Here is a 15,189-nt window from a genome sequence, read left to right as displayed (position 1 = left end):
CATTTGGATAATACCTGGGTCCATCCCTCCCTGGCTGGGTGAGTTACTTCAGCAAACGCGCATGCTCTAGCACAGTAAAAAGTGGGTTGATTATGGCAATGAAGACATGTTTGCCATAGCTGAGCTCCTGGGTGTTTTCACTTGAAAAATAGTTTCAAGTTTATGCTGGTCAGTGTTTGTCAATCTGATACAACCTGAAGTTACCTGGGAAGAAACAACCTCAGTTAAGGAATTGCCTCCATGAGATTGGCCAATGGGCCTGTCTGTGGGGCATTTTCTTAATTGTTAGCTGATGTGATTGATGTTACACTCACTGTGGGTGATGGTGTCCCTAGGGAGGTGGGCCTGGGTTGTATAAGAAAGCAGGCTAAGCAAGAACAAGGCAGCAAACAGCATTCTTCCATGCCTTGCTTCGGTTCCTGCCTCCAGGTTCCTGCCCTGACTTCCTTCAGTGACGCTACGAAGTGTTCAATGAAATAACCCCCCCCCCCCACTCCAGGCTGCTTTTGGTGAGTGTTTTATCACAGCAGGATCCTCAACACTGCAAAACCTGTCTGCTATGGCACGGAACTGTAATCCCAGAACTTGTGAGGTGGAGGCAGGAGCATCAGGAATTCAAGGCCGTCCTATGCTACCTAGCAAGTTTGACATCAATCTGAGCTACATAAGAACCTGTTTTTAAAAAATAAAATAAAAGGTTGGCAACTTACTCTAATTCAAGCTAGGATTTGCTCATCTATCTGTATTTTTGGCAAGGAGTATAAATATAAACTGAAAAACTCCACTCAGTCTATAGAATTCGACCCAAGAAAAATTCAAAACTCACCTGCTAACTGTCTGCTACTCCTTTTATATGCTACTGAAAAGACGTGTGATTTTATTATCTGTGAGATGACACTTTGATAATGTGGTCTATGCTCACTTTTCAGCTTCCCAAAAGCATGCAGAAGCACTTGGTGAGTTATTTATTTATTTATTTATTTATTTATTTATTTATTTATTTATTTATTTATTTATTATTTATTTATTTATGGAAGTAGAATAAGATGGTTTTCTGAAACATATGCATATGAGATGTCTTGTAGAAAAGATGCTAAAATATTGGCCTTCTCTAAGTCAGCTTTTCAAAGGGTAGGCTAGAGGAAATGTCTTTCTCTAGTGTGGAAACACATGGGCGGCGGGAGACTGAAGGGAAAGGTCACTGTCAAATGGAAGTGATATATGCCATTTCTTCAAGACTGTTCTGTGAGCTGAGAAGACAAGGATGAACCTGACACATCCTCATCTGCTGGGAGAGAGAGAGAGACAGAGAGGGACTGACTCTTGGAAATAAGACTCCTTTGGAACAAAACAACAAAATCACCAGGGAAGGACAGTAAGTTAAAGAGGACTTTTTCAACTTCTTCAGAAGATCTGTCACTTAATTTTTTTCAAAAATCAGGACACAATGTTAGATACCATTGTGACGTTGGTAACAATGTGTGTCTGTGAGTCTCCCCCGGCCCCCATCTCCCTCACACTGCTACCCCTGTTCGTCCCTTGTAGCTGCTGCGGGATTCTTCCCATTTCATGTGCAGGTATTCTTTTATGCTCCTCCCATCTTTCCTTACTACAGAATATTACCCTCTCTTGGTTGAGTTCCTAGATTTTTTCCCTTAGGCTTTACCTACACTCACATCTCTTTAAATATATACATTATAGGCCGACATCCACATGTGGGGGAGAACATTCAGATGTGTCTTTCTTAGTTTGGGTCACCTCATGTGGTGGTCAGAATGAGATGTGCCCCATAGGTCTAGGGCATTTGAATACTTGGTCCCCAGTTGGTGGCTGTTTGGGGAGCATTAGGAGGTGTGGCCTTTTGGAGGAAGTTTGTCACTGGGAGCAGGCTTTGGGGTTTCAAAGGACTCACACCCTTTTGAGTCAGCTTCCTCTGCATCCTGGTTTGAGATGCGAGCTCTCAGCTGTTTCTACCTCCTCCATGCCTGCGCTCCACCATCATGGACCCTAACCCTCTGGAGCCGTAAGTCCAATTAAATACTTTCTTTTGTAAGTTACCTTGGTCATGGAGTTTTACCATAGTGATAGAAAAATAACTAAGATACCTCATTTAAAGTTACATTTTCCATATCCATTTGTTTTTCTTCAAATTTCATGATTTCATTTTTCTTTACAGCAGAATGAAATTCGACTGCATGCATTTACTACATTTTCATTGTCCATTCATCTGTTGGGGGCACGCAGGGGGGTTCCACTTCTTTGTTGCCATGAACACAGGAACAATAAACATGGATGTGCAAGCATCTCTGTGGTGGGCTATGCAGTTCTTTGGCGTCCCAGAAGTGGTGTACCTGAGTCATGTGGTAGTTCTATCTTTAATTTTTTGAGGAGCCTCTATATTGATTGATTTCCATAATGATTGTACTAATATGCACTCCCATCAACAGTGAATAAGGGTTCTTCTTTTCCCATATTCTCTCCAATATTTTTTTTTCTGAGACGGGGTTTCTCTGTGTAGTTTTGGTCTGTCCTGGATCTCACTCTGTAGACCAGGCTGGCCTTGAACTCACAGAGATCCATCTGGCTCTGCCTCCTGAGTGCTGGGATTAAAGGCATGCGCCACGACTGCCTGGCTCAATATATATATATATATATATATATATATATATATATATATATATATATATATATATATATATATATTTTGTCATAAGGAAACCTGTAGCTTATTTATATCCAACTTCAGTTTCACACATTCAGATGACTCCATGTTTTTCATCCATCTTCCTGAATCAAGAGGCTTACCTTAGATGACACCAAGTGTCCTTTGAGGTACTTTGGGATGATGGACAGTTTAAACATAGATAGATGGATAACTTGAATGATGAATTTATGGATGTGAAAAAAATCCCATTGACAAGCAGCTGGTCTACTAATGAACCTGCTCTAAAACAGGCCTTTAGCAACAAAGAAAATGGGCATGATCTATGGAGAGGCCAAAACGGATGGCCACAGGTCTAAGAGCCTGGTAGGCAAAATCCCAGGATTCCATGCTCAGGTGCTTTTGTCACGAGGATACTAATTTGATGTCATCACACATGACACTAGGAATCAGAGCTCTGAGGGCTTGTGAAGAGCAGAGCTGCACACGATAGTGAATTTACCTCTATTTGTGTTCACTATTACATAGAAGGTTGATGTCCTGGGTGCCATGGCAACCAAAGAGGTTCTGGAAGACTGGAAGTCTCTTGAAAAAACATGTGGCTTTCGAAGTTCATCAAATATGTGTTTTATTTATTAAATGTGTTTGTTCAATCTGTCCCATTGCATTTACATTTTCCTTTTTAGAAATTTCCCATTTATGTATTTTATAAGAATTAGTCTGAGCCAGGCAGTGGTAGTGCACATCTTTTTTTTTTTTTTTTGGTTTTTCGAGACAGGGTTTCTCTGCGTAGCTTTGCGCCTTTCCTGGAGCTCACTTGGTAGCCCAGGCTGGCCTCGAACTCACAGAGATCCGCCTGGCTCTGCCTCCCGAGTGCTGGGATTAAAGGCGTGCGCCACCACCGCCCGGCGGTAGTGCACATCTTTAATCCCAGCACTCTGGAGGCAGAGGCAGAGGGAGCTCTGTGAGTTTGAGGCCAGCCTGGTCTACAGAATTAGTCTGTAAGATTTAAATATCCAGGAGGAGTTGTAAAGAGAGGATAGACCCTCCTCTTTCTCACTAATTAGACTCCTGGAGCTCCACCGGGGCCTAGCCGTGGATCTCTGCATCCAGATCCCTCAGTCGTTGGATGGGGTTTCTGGCACGACTATTAGGGTGTTTGGTCATCCATGAGAATTGTTGAAACCAAGGTTGGATAAAGCACAGGAACAAATAGCCAAATGAATGGAAACACATGAACTATGAGTCAAAGGCTGAGGGCCCCCCAACTGGATCAGGCCCTCTGAATAGGTGAGACAGTTGATTGGCTTGATCTGTTTGGGAGGCATCTAGGCAGTGGTACCAGGTCCTGTGCTCATTGCATGAGCTGGCTGTTTGAAACCTGGGGCTTCTGCAGGGACTCTTGGCTCAGTCTGGGAGGAGGGGACTGGACCTGCCTGGACTGAATCTACCAGGTTGATCGCAGTCCTCGGGGGGAGGCTTTGCCCTGGAGGAGGTGGGAATGGGGGGTGGACAGGGGGGAAGGGGAGGGGGTGGGAGGGGGGAGAACAAGGAAATCCGTGATTGATATGTACAACTGAATGGTATTGTAAAATAAAATAAAAGGGAAAAAAAAGAGAGAGGATAGAAACCATGTCAAAATACATCATTTTTCTGGGCTGGAGGGATGGCGCGAGCAGGTAAGAGCCGCTGGCTGCTCATGCAGAGGACCTGGCTTTGGTTCCCAGCACTTACATGATGGCTTGTAAGTATCTATAATTTCAGTTCCAGGGGTTCTAATGCCCTCTTCTGGTCTCTGACCACCAGGCATGCATGTGGTACACATACATATATATATGCAGGCAAAAAATTCATACACAAAAATAAAAAATAAGTAAGTCTTTTTTAAAAAATGGTGTTTTCTCAAATATATTATTCAGCTAGCTATATTAATTATAAATGACAATCACTATCTGGTCCTATTGCTCTTTTTAAGTAACAGTATATATATTATGTTATTAATATGTGATAGTATATATTACATATTATATTTTGCTATGTATGGAAAATAATTACATATTATGTAGCAAATAATATATAATTCCAAATCAACATCTATTTTCACTTTTTTTTTTTTTTTTTTGGGTTTTTCGAGACAGAGTCTATCTGTGTAGCTTTGCGCTTTTCCTGAATCTTTCTCTGTAGACCAGGCTGGCCTTGAACTCACAAAGATCTGCGTGCCTCTGCCTCTCCAGTGCTGGGATTAAAGGCGTGTGCCGCCGGCGGCGCCGCCCGGCTATTTTCACCTTTTTTTTTTTTTTTTTTGGTTTTTCGAGACAGGGTTGTGTAGCTTTGTGCCTTTCCTGGAGCTCACTTGGTAGCCCAGGCTGGCCTCGAACTCACAGAGATCCGCCAGGCTCTGCCTCCCGAGTGCTGGGTTTAAAGGCGTGCGCCACCAATGCCCGGCCTATTTTCACATTCTTAAGATCAAATTCAGAAATATAGAAAGAGCATGGCATGGATTGTTCTGGATTTTCTTTCTTTGAAGAGAGTTCTTTAAGATTTTTTTAAAACTATATTTTAAAAACTTGTGTGCATGTGCACACATGTGAGTTAAGTGAGAACTTTTGGGAGCTGGCTCTCTTTTCACCTCGAGGGCTCCAGGGCTCAAACTCAGGTCATCAGGCTTGCTGTTCACCGATTGCCTTTACCCGCTGAGGCATCTCGCTGGTGGTGCCGTTGGTGAGACAGGTTTTACTATGCAGCTCCCAAATGCTGGGTTACAGACATGTGCCCGCACACACAGGCTTTGTTCTGGCCTGCCATTTGAAACACTGGTGACCCTGCCCCTGCACCATACTTCTGAGATGTCCTCAGGCCCCTGTGCAAGCTGGCAGCTTCACCTTTTCTCCATTGTGTCTTTTATCCATTTCCTAGCTGATGGACTTTTGTGGTTTCTAGTGTTTGTGACTAGGACTATGTTATGTAAGCATGTGCATACAGGTGTGTGCGAACACGCGTTTTTATTTTTCTTGAATCGTAAGAGTAGACGTAGTGGGCTGCATGGCTAGTGTATGCTTTGCTTTATAAAAACCTCCCATGTTATTTTCTGAGGCAGTTAGACCACTTTACATTCCCACCAGCTGTATACGAGCTGCCCTGAGTCCTGCTCGTTTAGGAGTTCAGATCCTCTTCGGCTGTCCTTAGAGCCTTACACAGTCATTTTGATGGGCACTCACAACTGTCGGTCTCCCATGGAACCCAGACATGAAGAAAACAAGAAAAGAAAATTCTTCCCATGAAATCGAAGAATAGGAACAGGTGTGGAAAAGATCCCCAAAAAATGTGCGTGGCATGGGGCAGGGTCGGCTTTGGCTGAGCAGCAGTGTGGTGGTGGTCGACACACACTCTCCCCTCTCCCCCAGGAGCTCCTACCACAGCCCTGAAAGTTCCCTTGTGTTTCAAAAGGAAAGAAGGAGGGGGCTTGGGGGGGGGTCTCTTGCTGAGGCAGCTCTTCTCGGGGAGTGACAGCCAAGTTCTACGAAGGCAGCCCGCACTCGGTCCCTGCCTCCCCCCAAGAACCCACTGACGTCTTCGGAGCAGCCCTCAGGTGCTTGTGAAATGAATGACATGAAGCCGTCAGTGCACTCAAGCAAGAGGCCGTGTGAGCTGTGTCCCCTTGTCACCCTTTAGTGGACGTCATCATGTTCTTTCCCTTGGTCTGGGGAGCGTCCTCTTTGCTCACCCCGGCCCGCCTGTCATTTTACCATGTCTCACTTCTGTCCCTCCCCACACTGCCTCTCCCTTTCTGTCTCCCACACTTCTCTTTTGACAGCCCCCCCACCCACTACCACCACTGTTCCCACTTTCTATCCATTATCTGCACTGGACGACAGAGTCCTAAGTTCTAGCTCTTATCCCACACCCACATGTGATGATATTGTGTTCCCCAAAATATTGTGCACCCTAATAAACTTATCTGGGGTCAGAGAACAGAACAGCCACTAGATAGAGAGGCCAGAAAGTGATGGCACTCACACCTTTAATCCTAGCATTCCAGAAGCAGAGATCCACCTGGATCTCTGTGAGTTTAAAGCCACACTGGAAACAGCCAGGCATGGCAACAGGAGCCTTTAATCCCAGGTAGTGATGTCAGAAAGCAGAAAGGTATATAAAGCATGGAAACCAGAAACTAGAAGCTTTTGGCCTGATTAAGTTTTCAGGCTTTTGAGCAGCAGCTCAGGTGAGATACATTTGGATGAGGACACAGAGGCTTCCAGTCTGAGGAAACAGGATCAGATGAGGAATCGGCAAGGTGAGAAAGCTGTGGCTTGTTCTGTTTCTCTGATCTTCCAGCATTCACTCCAATACCTGGCTCCAGGTTTGTTCTTATTAATAAGACCTTTTAAGATTCATGCTACACCCACACACCTGTGTCTTCTCCCAGACACACACGAGAGAAAAGCCACTAGACTATCTGATTTTCCTGCTTTCCAGCTCCCACTGACCCTCTGAAAAGCTCAAGATTTGGATCAAGATTTTTATGTCCTTGATCCTGCTCTTTCCAGCAAAGACCAATCCTTTCTAGTCTGTATGGCCCCTCTTCAATATGGAAGGACAAGAGCTTGAGAAGAGAGACACGACTTTGGATTCTAGTCTCCTATTTCTTTCATTCAAAAAGAGAATGTTTTTATTCATTCTTTGAGAATTTCATACAATGTGATTTGTTCATTTTCACCCTACCCCTGAACTCCTCCCTAGATGTGAGGCATGCCCTGGAGTGTGATTGATTCTATTGCTGTGACGAGACACCATGACCAAGGCAATGTGTAACAGTAAGCATTTAATTGGAGGCTTGTTTACATGATCATCATGGCAGGGAGCATGGAGCATGGAGACAGTCAGTCAAGCATGGTGCTGGAGCGGTAGCTGGGAGCTCACATGTGATTCCACAAGTTGCAGGCAGAGACAGAGAATGAGACTGGGCCTGGCATGGACTTTTGAAAACTCAGAGCCTACCACCAGTGACACCTCCTCCAACAAGGCCACACCTCCTAATCCTTTTAGAATAGTTCCACTAATTGGGAGCTACCATACTCCTTGGTTGGGGGCTTTCTCATTCAAACACCACATCAGGTGTTACACTACCGAAGAAAAGTGACTTTCCCCTTTCTAGGGGCAGTCGAGTGCTGATAGCTCCTCAGCTAGGGTGAGATTTGCTGGGAGTTTGTCTGGCTTGAGTTTTTCAGGTCTTATGTATGCTATCACAGTCTCTGTGAGTTCCTATGTGCATTTGTCTTGTGTCTAGACAATGCAGTTTTGAAGTTATACACCATCTCTGGCTCCTGCAATCTTTCTACTTTCTCTTCCACATAGATCCCTGGGCTTCGAGGACAGGGAGGGATGTGATGAAGACCTTGGTGTCTTTTATTTTCTGCACATTGACCAGTTGTAGATGTCTGTGTTAATTACCATCTACCGCAAATAGAAGTGTCTCTGATGAGGGCTGAGAGATGCCCTGCTTTATGGGTATAGCAATAAGTCGTTAGTAGTTTTATTGTCATGTCCATTTAGTAGAATAACAGTAATAGGTTCCCCTCCTGCACACTAATGCTTCTTTTCTTTTGAAACACAGCAACAGAAGTTTTGGGGTTCTAATAGGAGCTTCTGAAGGCTTGGTCTGTTTTACTCCCCCACACACACACACTGTTGCCCGCCAAAGCTGACTACTCAGCATCACACACACACACATTCTTTGGATCTTTTCCTCACCTGTTCTTCTTTAACCACAGGTTTGTGGCCTCATTGACAGTGCCAGGTATGGGAACCATGAGGACTTTTGAAAGAAGGTATGTTGTCCCTTACTGAGAGGAAGCTAAGGAATTCTTTAACCAGAAACTCATTGTTCTTTTCTCTAGAATGGGCAATAAAGCGCTTGCTTTTGTGGTTCTCAGTTGTGTGTACAAAGAACCTGGCACAAATTAGATGCAAAAAGAACAATAGATAAGATTTCTGGTAATTTCCACCTTGAGTGAAATGGGACAGGACTGGGGACGTAGCCCAGTCTGTAGTTGTAACGTAAACTCAGGTCATGAGGACTTGAGTTAGATCTAATGAACCCACATTAAAAACAAAAACAAACAAACAAACAAAAAAAAAACCCAAAACCTAAACTAAACAAAAATACTAGGTGCGGTGGCCTGTACCTACAACCCCAGTGCTGGGGTGTCAGTGCTGGGTGGATCCCCGATGTCCGGCGGCTAACCAACCAAGCTCCAGGCCAGTGAAGACTGTGTCTCAAAAGTAAAAACAAGGTAGATGACACATGAGAGGAACTGTCCTCTAGCTTTCTCATGCATGCCCATGTATGTGTGCCTCCCTCCACACGTGTGTACCTGCACACACATGAATATGCACACACACACACACACACACACACACACACACACACACACACACACACGTACACAGAGAAGCTAAAGAATATGGACGCAATTAATACATTGTTTTCTAATTCTCTTCTGTCAGAATCAAAACCAAACCAAACCAACAAACAAAAACAAACCTGGAAGGATTCCTAAGGCTGTTAAAGGAATTGCCACTGGGTCAGCCTAGTGGGTCGCACACTCTAAAGAGAGGGTGGGCAAGCAGGCATGGTAGCTTATAATCTTAGTCCTAGGGAGGTGGAGGCAGGAAGATCAGCAGTTCAAGGTCATCCTCATAAATATCCGGGCTGAAGCTACATAAGCCTGTCAGAGAGAGAAAGGGGGAGACAGAAAGAGAGAGAGAGAGAGAGAGAGAGAGAGAGAGAGAGAGAGAGAGAGGGAGGGAGGGAGGGAGGGAGGGAGGGAGAGAGAGAGAGAGAGAGAGAGAGAGAGAGAGAGAGAGAGAGAGAGAGAGAGAGAGAGAACTTGTGGTTCTATAACCCAGAAGGATTTTTAAAGAATACCTTTGGGGTTTCAAAGCACCTTCAGTTGCCTGAGAAGTGAAACCAAGCATTCCATTCGCAATGTCAATGCGGCAAGCGCCTAGGTGGTTTTCGCACCAGATGAAGTCAGCGCAGGGAACTGCACACAAAGCCAGGGTTATTTTTAGCCTTTGGTGAAGGCCTGCTCATTATTCTCTTGACAATAAGAATAACTAAAGCAATTAGAACTTCAGGTAGCTCAGAAGCTCTTCCTAAGAAGCCGTAGCCCAAATATAAGGCAACTGAGACTCTCATACCTCCAAGCAATTGATGGAACTGAATCCATCTGACCTTGATGGCATCCCAACGCTGGATCAGGAGGGGAGGAAATGTAATCCTTGGATGGTCCTTAGCTCAGCCGTGGTAATGGACTGTGCTCACGTGGACATGAGAATGTAATATTAGGTTACTGATAAAAAAAAAAAAGAACAACAACCTATTCGAATCTATGAACAAAATGAAACCATTGTACTTGTGACTTGGGGGGTAGAGGTCATAGGATGCTTTGCTGGAGTCGGTTCTTGTGGTGGTATTGTGTTCCCCAAAATATTGTGCACCCTAATAAACTTATCTGGGGTCAAGAGACAGAACAGCCACTAGATACAAAGGCTAGAAAATGGTGGCACTCATACCTTTAATCCTAGCATTCCAGAGGCAGAAATCCCTCTGGATCTCTGTGAGTTCATGGCCACACTGGAAACAGCCAGGCATGGTGACACACACCTTTAACCCCAGAAAGTGAGCCTTTAATCCCAGAGAGTGAGGCAGAAAGCACAAAGATAGATAAGGCGTGAGGACCAGAAACTAGAAGCATTTGGCTGGTTAAGCTTTTAGGTTTTGAGTAGCGCAGTTCAGCTGAGAGCCATTCGGATGTGAGGACACAGAGGCTTCCAGTCTGAGGAAACAGGATCAGCTGAGAATTGGCAAGGTGAGGTAGCTGTGGCTTCTTCTGCATCTGATCTACCATCACTCACCCCAATAACTGGTCTCATGTTTGATTTGCAGGGTATGTAACATACATTTATTCAGAGCATGTGAGTCTCACCCTGTCGCCTCCTCCTCCCCTTCTCCTTTGTTCATTTATTAATAAGAACTTTTAAGATTCCTGCTGCAGGTTCTCTCCCTCTATGTGGGTAATGGTGCTTGAACTCAGGTCATCAGGCTTAGCATCAAGCACCTTTATCAACTGAGTCATCTCACCTGCCCCAAGAACATTTTTAAATTTTAAAAAATTTTTATTTTACTTTATGTGTATGAGTGTTTTGCCTACATATATGTCTGTGTACCACAGACATGCCTGATATACTCAGAGATCAGAAGAGGGTGTCTGACCCTCCTTGAACTGAAGTTATAGAAAGGTGTGAGCCGCCATGTGGGTGCTGGGAATTGAAGCTGGGTCATCTGAAAGAACAGCCAGTGCTTTTAATTACAGAACCATCTCTTCAGCCCCCTGCCCCAAAAACAACTTAACTAGCAAAATGAGAAGGGTGAAGGGGGGTGAAAGATTATATAAGTGGAATGAAACTTTACTTTTCATAGTGTTTTCTACAAGGACAGACCCAAAACTAGGTGACTTAAATAACACAGCATACTGTATCATAGGCCTGAATGTGAGGACATACAGTCAAGAAGTCCTCAGGGCTGGTCCATCCTATGGGCTGTGGAGGGTGGAATCTGCTCCCTGCCTCTCCCTGGGCTCTGCAGGTTGATGGCCATTGTAGGGGGTTCTTCACTTGTGGATGCATCCATCCCTCTCCAGCTACCTTCCTCTCTATTTACCATCCCCCCGCCCCTGTGTCTTCACACTGTCTTCCTCCTTCCTTCAATTGTTCTCTTTTGCAAGTGCTAAGCTTGAACTTGGTCTTCTAGGTGGTTGTGGAGGTGCGTTTGTCAAGGAGGAAGAATAAAAACTCCTAGGCAGCTTTCAGGGTATGTAACGTATATTTATTCAGATCATGTGAGTCTCACCCGGTCGCCTCCTCCTCCCCTTCTCCTTTGTTCATTCCTGGACCTCTCTTCCCAGATTTCTCCTCCCATTTATTCTCTCTGCCTGCCAGCCCCGCCATCCTTTCTCCTGCCTAGCTATTGGCCGTTCAGCTCTTTATTAGACCAGTCTGGTTTAGACAAGCAAAATAACACAGCTTCACAGAGTTAAACATTAAAGAATGCAACACATCTTTGCATCATTAAACAAAAGTTCCACAGCGTAAACAAATGTAACACATCTTCAACTAATACTCTGCAACAACAATGTTCTTTCTTCTCTGAGCTTCTACACACTCAGTGGCTGTACGTCATGCTGGCCTGCCCTGGCTGCCACCTGCAGAAGTTTCTGTAGCCTGTGCCACCTCCCCAGGCAGATTAGATACCATCTTTCCCTCTTCACGTCCACTTCCCTTGGGCTGAAGTCACCACAGCTTTGCTGCCCTGTCCTCCCCCGCTTCAACCAGGTCTCCCTCCTCTTTCTGTCTCCAGCCTGGTACCCTACTCCCCCTCTCCCCTGTAGAAAAAACATATGTCCCCCCGGACCTCCTCACAGCTCTCTGGGTTGAGAGGAACCAAGCTCTGATCTCAGGAGTGTCTGGTTGCTGATGTGGAAAGCAGTGCTGCATGGAAACAGACTGCAGCCTGACCCGTCAGTGACGGGCATGTGTCAGCTCTGCCATGATCCTCTACTGTCAGTGACAAGCTGGCCTTTCTCACAGCTGGCCCCAGCCCTTCCGATCACAGGTCTCGATGTTTCCACCTCTCCTGACTCTTCATTCCGACCCCCACTCCCCTCTCTCCTCTCCTCCCCCTCTCGGCACTGTCCCCAAGCCCCTATCCACCAAGTCCATTATTTTTCCCAACCCAGCAGATGGTGTGTTCCTGCGCTCCCGTTCCAGGCTTGGCTTTGCCCACAAAGCTGAACTGTGGCTCTCACCCACATAGATCCCGGCTGGTTATGCATACCCCTAACAGGCCTGTGTAAAGGTCAGACGATGACTTGCAGGAGTCAGTTCTCTCCTTCCATCATGTAGGTCCTGAAGCTCAGATTCAGGTTGTCAAGTTTAAGGGCAACCCCAGGCCCGTGGTTTCCAAGGTCAGAGACCCCAAAACAAGAAACTCACACTCGAGTGGAGGGGAGAGTGTATGGAGGGTAGGGAGGAAAGGGTAAGTCTGTCCCGGGTACAGTCAGGCTTGAGTCAGTGGGAGTCTCCAGCTAGAGGCAGATGCAGTAGAGAACACAAAGTGGACTCTACTTTCCCCTCTGTAGTCTTGAGTGTGCACGCCCTGGGCTCCTGCTGGCTCTGGTGCACAAACTCACACACGTGCACAGAGGAGCAAGCATGAGCTCCCCTTTCACAAGCATGCCAACAGAAAGAGTCCCTTAAACACAGCCCTGTGTGTCACGGACAACCCAGGCCTCTCCATACCTCATCTTTTCTCCCTGGAGACTCATGGGTGAAACAAATTCCAGTGGGAGTGTGCTAGCCTCCTCCCAAGGGTTCCTGCAAGCTGTTTGGAGGGTATTTGGTGTGGGTCAGAGACCAGCTCTGCCCTTCCACGGGGCACTGTGACACTGTGTCGGCACAACTTTTCTGTTTCAGACTCCAGCCCTTTCCCATCTCTTCCCAGGCCTGCGTCCTCCTAGATTCCTTTCTCCCGGGGGGGTCACCCCCATCCCCAGACAAACAGTCCATGCCCTCACTCTGGCTGTGACTTTCTGTTAATCTCTCTCTGAGACATTTCCATCCCCCTGTTTCTGTTTCTCCCCAGTTTTCTCTCCCTGTTGGCTCTGCCCCTACTCCCACCCCTGCCTCCCCCCCTACACCTCCATTTTCTCTTTGGGATCTTTTTTTCTGCCTTCCAGGAAAAGCTGATGTGGCCTGGCATGGTTCAGAGGCCCCTACAGGCCTCTCTGAGGTGGGGGCTTCCGGCTGAGCAGCCACAGCTGTTGTGGGACTGGCCGCCTTAGTTGGAGGTGGCGGGACAGGAGGGAAGGGGGGAGAGGGAGCCGGGAGAGAAGGCTGAGTCTCCAGAATAAGGAAGGAACCGCTGTGGGACAGAGTGAGAGCCAACCGGCTGTCACTGTCTACCGAAGTGGTTTAGATGTAGCCCTGACAATCTTGCATCCTAGAAAGGCCAGCAGGCAAAGCAGGGCAGGCCACTCTGCAAGCTGTCAGAGAACCCTGGGCCTGGAGGGGGGTCTTTCTTCCCTCTCCCTTCCTCTGTGTCCCTCCTTTGAGAGCTGCTGAAGACCGAGATGCCATAGGGGGGCCCGAGGATTGGAGAAAGGCTCTCCAAACGTGGGCCTCTGGGTGACAGTCAAGGTCTCACATATCCTCTTAGGGCCCACTCTGACCTGACGGCCCCAGTGGTGGGCAGGGAGCTAGCAATAGGCTTGGAGGAGAATGAGGCCTCCTGGATTGTATCCTCTGGAGAGGCCTTTGCAGGAAGTGCTTCATCTGGGGTCATCAGTGGGACAGGACACAGTTACTTGGAGAGGTTGTGCCCTGGAACAACTATAAACTGCTCCTAGTGCCCTGCTGGGGGTGGTCTGCATACCCCACTGTGAAAATGCACAGAAGGTCCTGTGGGGTCTACTCTAAGCAGTGGCCCTTGGGTGCCAGAGGAGGCGCTGCTCTACCCTGATGGCCTTAGTTGGACCTGGGTTAATGCAGAGCTATCAGTGACTACACACACACACACACACACACACACACACACACACACACACACACACACACACACACACACACGGTCTCTTCTGCTTGAGTGGGCCCCTCTCCACTCGTTTCTCCTGCCCTCAGCCTTCAGAGCTGTTCTGAAACGGAATTCTGGGGACCAGTGTTTGGCTACCATCAAGAGCTTTGCTGGTGGAGAATGAGGAGGTCAGCATTGCTGTTCCTGGGACAGCTAGTGATGGCCCCCCATCCCTGAAAAATGTGGCTCCCTTGCATTCTATACAACCTTTCCTGAAATGCCTTTATTGTAAGGAACTTTCCTTGGGCATCTCCCTCCTTCCTTCTGGCCTAGAATCTCCATTTGTGCCACAAGGAAGAGAACAGATGAACCTTAAAATGCTTTCCTTTGCGACATCTGATGACCTGCCAACTCTTGCATTCACCCAAGGGCTTCTAGGTATCTGGTTCAATAGCAACCCGCAAGACAGGGCATCTATCTACCTATGAAAGAACAAATAACTGTAGATCAGAGCAAGGGGGGGGCGGTGTCAGTGAGGACAATTAGTGAAGAGAACAACCCCGGACTTGGAGGTCTCAGAAAGCTGCATGGTGAGGTGATTGCTCTTTCTTTCTTTCTTTCTTTCTTTCTTTCTTTCTTTCTTTCTTTCTTTCTTTCTTTCTTTCTTTCTTTCTTCCTTCCTTCCTTCCTTTCTTTCTTTCTTTCTTTCTTTCTTTCTTTCTCTCTTTCTTCCTCTTCCTCTTCCTCCTCCTCCTCCTCTTCTTCTTCCTCTTCTTCTTCTTTTGTTTGTTTGTTGTTTCGAAACAGAGTCTCTCTCTATGCAGCCTGGCTGTCCTGGGACTATATAGACCAGGCTGGCCTCGAACTCACAGAGATCCACCTGCCTCTGCCTCCT

The sequence above is a fragment of the Peromyscus maniculatus genome, chromosome 7, assembly GCF_049852395.1.
Source record: "Peromyscus maniculatus bairdii isolate BWxNUB_F1_BW_parent chromosome 7, HU_Pman_BW_mat_3.1, whole genome shotgun sequence".
In the NCBI taxonomy this organism is placed as follows: domain Eukaryota; kingdom Metazoa; phylum Chordata; class Mammalia; order Rodentia; family Cricetidae; genus Peromyscus; species Peromyscus maniculatus.
Note: the sequence above shows the minus strand (reverse complement) of the source record.